Consider the following 7527-nt stretch of genomic DNA (forward strand, 5'->3'; position numbering starts at 1 on the left):
GCCTGAATAACTGTGAACCAATTACCTGAGGCTGTTGTACACTCCATCATCTATCCACGCCATACTCTGGGAACTCGATTTTGTGTTCCGGAGATAGTGAGGGCATGACTTTGCATAACAAAGGCAGAGCGGTGTGCAGCATGCTATGTCTCAGCCGCTAACTTCAGTGAATCATTCATTAGCAAGGTTGGTGCATCTGAGAGGGAGAAACACCAAACCTGATTTGAAGGAGAATTTATCACCCTGCCTGGAAGAGTAAACAAAACATAAGAGCTGTCCATCACAGTGGGGTCTGGCACCACCTTGGCAGCCAACATCTGCTCCACTGGGTGACGTTCACCTTAGGAAGGGGAGAGCAAGCAGATGGCTTCTAGAAATACTCTGTGTCTTGCTGATGCCATAGAGCACTTTTCCAAATGGACCAGAAGTGCCTAGGCACCTGTAGGTTCCAGAGCAGCAAGACAGTCTTTAGGAAAATGAGTGTGTTAGTTTGTGTTACTGATCCACCAAATGTTCCTGTGTCCTCTTTGTGATGCCCCTCCTCGTGGGAAGGTTATGTATCCTCATTCCATTGACATCAGTCTTTGTCATATGAGTTACTTGGGCCAGTGAAATGTAAGCAGAAGTGTCACTTACAAATGGAAGCTTTAAGAGACAGTGTGTGGTTTACCATGTTTCTTTTCCCTTAGCCATGAATGCTCATGGACCCCAACCCAAGCTGCTCTATTAGCCTGACTCTGGATGAAGATGTAATGCGGCAGGACTGCAGTTAAGCAATGATGAACATATAATGAGAGCCAGAAATAAACATTTGTTGTTATAGGTCACTGAGATTTGGGATCATTTATTAGTGTAGCATCCTCTAGCCTAGCCTGACTGAAAACATATCCATCAATTTCCTACACACACACATCCGTTTTGTGTTTCATTCTGATATAAAATGTACCAAAGTGGGGCTACTGTTTTGTAAGTTTTGGTGAAACAACTCTTCCAGTTTTTATGTACAGGTGTCTCTATCTAGTCCCTAGTAATTAGTGCACAGGGCTACATAGGGACAAAATCTGGTGGTAGCCATCATGCTGGATCCCCAATAAACTCTTAACTATAATCACTATGTCTAGACACTGGGTCAAGTTTATCACACCTGACTTATTTTTCTAACAATGGAATCACTTTCACTCTCTCATAAATAATTTTCTGAAAAGTAAATTAATCAGGCCACCAATGACCTCAAACATATGTGAGTCTCCATTACAGGTGATAGTCAAAATATCTAATAGTTGGCATGGAGTTACAGTAAATTGATATAGTGCTGTACTCAGAAGGGTCATCCCTAACTAAATTTTACATTACATATTTACTAGCATTTTTTTTCACATGTTGTTATGTTTTAACTTTTTCCATTTAATTTATGAATCTATCTGGGATTTTTTTTTGGTGCACAATATTAAATGGGAATTTAAACTTTGTTCCCAAATAGTCAACCATTTGCCTCAGAGTCACTTATTGAATAACTGATCATCTTGTTGCTTATTTAAAATGCTAACATCCTTGTGTAATAAATACATATTTGTACTTAAATCTATTTCTATGCTTTCTTTTCTGTTCCAAAGATCTGTTGGTCTCTATATGAAGACACAGTTTCAGTAGAGTATGACTTCATCATGTGTTTTAATAACTAGAGTGTATCACATTGTATTTCTTTTTTTGAAAATATTCTTGGCTATAATCCTATGTCTTCTTACAAATGAACTATTAAATTATTTTTTCATCCTCTTTGCCTTTAAAAACTATCTCGGGGTCTTCCCTGGTGGCGCAGTGGTTGAGAGTCCGCCTGACGATGCAGGGGACACGGGTTCACACCCTGGTCTGGGAAGATTCTACATGCCGTGGAGCGGCTAGGCCCGTGAGCCATGGCCGCTGAGCCTGTGCATCCGGAGCCTGTGCTCCACAACGGGAGAGGCCACAACAGTGAGAGGCCCGCGTACCGCAAAAAAAAACCAAAACAACAACAACAAAAAACTATCTTGGTATCTTTACTGGGATATCCCTAAACTTCATATTAATTTTAGGAAATTAGATAGAAATCTTTATGAAATTCCATGTTTCTATCCAAAAACTTGATATGTCTCTTCATTATTTGACTCTGTTTATTTTTCAGTCTTCTTTTATGTCCCCCAGTCAAGTTTATATTATTTCATAAGAATTCTACTCTTACATTTTAAGTTTATTCCTAGACATTTTATTTTTGGGTCATTATGTGAATGGCACCTTTACAATCCATTCAATTTTCTCACCGTTTCTTTTTTCAGGCATATTTGAAAGTTGTTAATTTTTTAATATTTCTCTTGTGTTTGGCCACCTCATTGAGCTTTCATTTAATCCCAATAGTTTTTAAGTTGATTTTCATGGGTTTTCAAGGTAGACTTTCCTATCACTTAAAAGTAATAACTTTGTCTCTGCTTTTCCAATATGTATACTGATAATTTCTCTTGTTTTATTATGTTGGCAAGAAGCTCTAGAACAATGTACAGTACGTTTTTCTATAACTGAATTATTTTGTTATAAACACATTGTAAAAGTTTCAAAGATGCATTTTAAATGTAGGCTCCATTGGAAAAAACATAATCGTGGAGCTAGAGAGTTTTAGATTTACAACATTTTTTGTCCTGCAGGGATTTGAAGAATAATACTTTTTTTTTTTTTTTTTTTTTTTTGCGGTACGCGGGCCTCTCACTGTTGCGGCCTCTCCCGCTGCAGAGCGCAGGCTCCAGACACACAGGCTCAGCGGCCATGGCTCACGGGCCCAGCCGCTCCGCAGCATGTGGGATCTTCCCGGACCGGGGCATGAACCCGTGTCCCCTGCATCGGCAGGCGGACTCTCAACCACTGCGCCACCAGGGAAGCCCAAGAATAATACTTTTGAGTGTATTTTTGTTATTATAAGCTAAAAATGCCAAATGAAAATTGACAAAAACGGACCTAAACATTGCCTTATTTTTTCTTCATTCTACATACTCAGCTATTTCTTGGCCTCCTCTATCATCCATGACCTTGACTTTGAAGTTTTGATTGATATTCAACAACAAAATAAAATAATGCAACATAAAAGCACAGCTAACCTCTAAAGCAAAGCAAGTGTGTGTCTCTTGTCTGCACAACAGCTTTTTTCTCTGTGCATATACAGAAATGGAGATTTTCTTGTAACTTTAGTGGACCACATGGTATAAACTGTGTTCCCTAATTAATTAGTTGTGCTTATCTAATTCTTGTTTTGAAAACTTATTCTGTTGTGGAAATGCTTATAATAGTGATAATTGCTGCCATTCTTGTCTTGACCCTGACTGCAGTGGGATAGCCTCTACTATCTTACTTTGCACTTCTAAGTACAATGTGGGTAATATCCGGTTTAACATGGTCAATGATTAACGCTTTAGGTATAGGCTTGCCTTTCTACTCTCTAAAAATGACAAAGACTCTAAAGATAAATATTTACAGCAAAAATAAATAAATAAAACGGACAAAATCGTCGATGCCTAAATCTGGGGAGAATTTAATTCAATTATAGGGTAAATGGATCTAAACTTATAAAAATTAAGACCTGCTTGGGTTTCTGTTTCTGTTGATTCATGAAAGCAAGAGCACCAGAAAAAGGTAAAACAACTTTTCATCAGTCCAGTACTTCCCCTGGCTCAGGGATGTGGTGACTGTAACCATCAGAGAACTTGGTCAACCCTACTTCAAGGACAGCCCAACATATTCCTACGTTCAGACAGACAGGCAAGTCTGAGAGGAGAGTGGAAGTGGATTGAACTTGTGGAGGTGTTGTACCACATGGTACCAGTCTGGTAGCCACACGTGACAGCAATTGCTGCTTTACAGGTAGAATTTCAGTTCAGAGATGTGTGAAAGCTGGCCATGGGTTTAGGAGGAAGATGTCACTTCAGAGGATAGGGGTTCATGAGGAAAGGAGCTGAATACAAACAGGATTTGACTGGAGCGCTACACCCTGCCTTTGGTTGGCAGTTTGGGAAGATCTCATCAGCTCCAACCCCCCTTTCTCTCCCTCTGGGGCTTCTTCAGTGGCTCCCCAAGGGTCTCCCTGCTCCTTCCCTTGTTGCCTCCCATAGTCTATCTTGCAAACAGAAGCCACTGAGATTCTTTTAAAATGTAAGTCAGATCATGTCACTCCTGCTCAAAATGCTACAGATGGTTCTCATGTCACTTGGATATAAAATTCAAACTCCTAACCATTGTCTCAAAGCCGTAGTGGTCGAACCCCTACCCACCTATGTGTCTGAGTTCCTATCCTAACCACTCTCCTCTCTCTCACTCTGCTTCAGCCAAACACACCTCTTGCTCTTCTTCAAACGCTCCAGACAAGCCCATTTCTATCTCAAGTCATTTGTACTTATGGTTCCTTCTTCCCTAGGATATATCTGCCAGGGTTGTTTCCTCAATTTTGTTGGGTTTCTGTGCAAATGCCAACTTATTAGGGAGGAGCTGTTTGCCCCTCTTCCTTGAGGTTGCTTTGTTTCCCTTCCATAGCACTTATCACACATATTTGTTAATGACTTTCCTCCCCCCAACTAGGAAATAATTCCCACATGAGTAGGAACTTGGTCTCTCTTGTCTGTTGATATAACTGCAGTGTCTAGAACAGTACTTGGCACAGAGTCGGTGCTCAATAAATATTTGTTAGATGGATGGATAAAGAATGCATGGGTGGTTGGATGAATGGATGGAGGGGATTTAGATACCATAAGGGTAAACAGAGAAAAAAAAGTTTTTAATGTGGTATTTTTATGAACTCCTGAGCCTGGAAAGATTTCTTCTTTTTCAAGAATGAGGAAAGGGAAAGGCAATATAAAAAAAACCCTGCCAGCCTAATAATCTGCCTTTGTAGGTAATCATTTTCATACAATCTTTATGCTCATAGAATTTTCTTTATCCTGAAAGATAGCCCAGAGTTCACTTCTTTCTGTTAAATTTTCCCACAACTAGCTGGAACCTGTACATCAGTAGTTTTGGTTCATTCTCTGTTCAGGAGTGCTGTATTCAGTTTTGTCTTTATTATATAAAATTCATTCTCTCTCTTTCTCCCAACAACTAATTGTTTGTATCATGAATCTCCGGCCTCTGTCCTCTAGACATAAGTTGTAACATTCTTCTCTTTGTTTTCATTGCCTTTTCTTGTATTCTGCATTCTAGAGCTTCCCAAGTTTGAGTCATATTATCACCGACTTAGTTTTCTAATGTCATTTAAAATTCTGCACTGCCATTATTGGTTTTCTTGTATTTTCCCTTTATCCCAGGCTACAATTTCATCACAGACTGCTGTGATATCATCCTGTCTTTCTACTTTCACTTCATAGAGAGTGGAAGGTACGTGTTAGCTAAAATGTACTTCTGTTTTTTTCTAAAGATATCTTCTTTTGAATCCTATATTTTCTTTCCTTTTTTATGTTGAAATATCTTTCCCTGGGTCTCAAGTTGTTTTTCTTATTTTTTAGGCTTGATGGAAGATATTTCGATCCTTGCCTCATATTTATGAAAGATAGTGTGAGCCATCTCCCTTAAGTTCTCTCCTGTCCATCTGGATGCTGCAATAGCATCATGATTTTTTTCATTATCAGTTACAGGATCTAACAGACTGTACAGATTGGATAAGAATCAAGGTGCTATAGAAGGTCTCTGCCTTACTTTTTCTTTGTATTTGGAAAAGCTACTGAGCTGAGCACCAGTTATGTTCATTTTATAGTCTATGAATCTTAACCTCTGTTTCAAGGAGACACAGTGGTTCTACTGACCTTCCTAGTGATGCTGCCAACCGGATCAGGGGAAATCATACTATGTCATGGACAAGTCTTCTTGTTTTCCAGCTTCCGTTGGCTGTTACCACCTTTGACCATGGAAGCAGCAGCTTCTTGACTGATAAATGAAATTCATATGTAGTTTTTCCCCTACATACCATGATTTATCCTTCCCTCTAGACAGTTCCTCTTCACATTTGAAAAGCAGTGCAGTTTTCTTCTTAACTTTGCACATCTCTTATTGTGACCTTTGCTGCCTTCTTGTAATAGTCAAGCTTCCCTAGAGAAACAGAACCTATAGGATACATATAGGTATAAAAGAGATTTATTGTGGGAATTGGCTCACATAATTATGAAGGCTGAGAAGCTCCATGATATACTGTCTGCAAGCTGGAGAACCAGAAAAGCTGGTGGTGTAATTGAGTCAGAGCCCTAAGTCCTGAAAAGGGGGAGCTGCTAGGGTAAGTCCCAAAGTCTGAAAGCCTGAGAACAGCTGGGATGGCCAAGGACAGGAAAAGATGGATGTCCCAGCTCAAGAAGAAAGAGAAAGAATTCACCCCTCCTCTGCCCTTTTGCTCTATGTGGGACCTCAGCAGATTGCATGATGCTCACCCACATTGGTGAGAACAGATCTTCTTTACTCAGTCTACTGTTTCAAATGCTAATCTCTTCTAGAGACTCTCACAGACACATCCAGAAATAATATTCTACCAGCAATCCCAAGCATCCCATTGTCCAGTCAAGTTGACACATAAAATTAGCCATCACACTGTCTTTAATCTAGTCCTAGCTTCTCTAATTCTAGGAGAAATTTCTTGATGTTTGTAGCATGTATATGCCATCTTCTTTAATTTCCCTTATACATCTCTTTGCGTACTCCTTGGGTCATTTTTGGCAAGACCTTGGAAATTGAGAGAAGAGGGAGAAGGGCTGGACCACTGTTTTTGGATCTCCATAATTCCATGCCTGTGACCTAGTAGAAAATTAATAAATATTTGTTGGATGCATAGATAGATCAATGTAGAAGACCCAAGAGATTGGATGATCTCCCCAAATCCTCACAGATCATATGTGATCTGTGATTCTGATCCTTTTCATAAGGTTCTTGCTCAGATCTATTCATGCTTCAAAGCCTGGATTAAATACCTTTTTTTTTTTTTTCCCTGTAAAGATTTTTCTGTTCCCCTAAGTCTGAAGTAGTTTTTCCCAGACTGTGCTCCCAGAGTGCTTTTCTCTGTATCTCTCTTACTACTTTGATCTTTATGTTATAGTTATTTATGGACCTTTCTTATTTTACCTATACCTATACAAAATAAAAATACTTCCTCTTTAGATGGGGCAGATTTTGATACCCTCTAGCATCTTTACAGGGCTTAAGATGGAAAAAGGAGAAGCAAGTCTGAATTAAGTCAGCCCATAAGATTGCTTTCCAGCATTCCCAAACATGTCCTGGGGATCCCAGCCATCCCATGAGCAAGAGGACACATCTGAACTGTTGGCCTTTTTTTTTTTTTTTTTCGGTACGCGGGCCTCTCACTGTTGTGGCCTCTCCCGTTGAGGAGCACAGGCTTCGGATGCGCAGGCTCAGCGGCCATGGCTCACGGGCCTAGCTGCTCCGCGGCATGTGGGATCTTCCTGGACCGGGGCACGAACCCGTGTCCCCTGCATCGGCAGGCGGACTCTCAACCACTGCGCCACCAGGGAAGCCCCTGTT

Source organism: Mesoplodon densirostris, chromosome 16 (genome assembly GCF_025265405.1).
Source record: "Mesoplodon densirostris isolate mMesDen1 chromosome 16, mMesDen1 primary haplotype, whole genome shotgun sequence".
NCBI classification, from domain to species: Eukaryota; Metazoa; Chordata; class Mammalia; order Artiodactyla; family Ziphiidae; genus Mesoplodon; species Mesoplodon densirostris.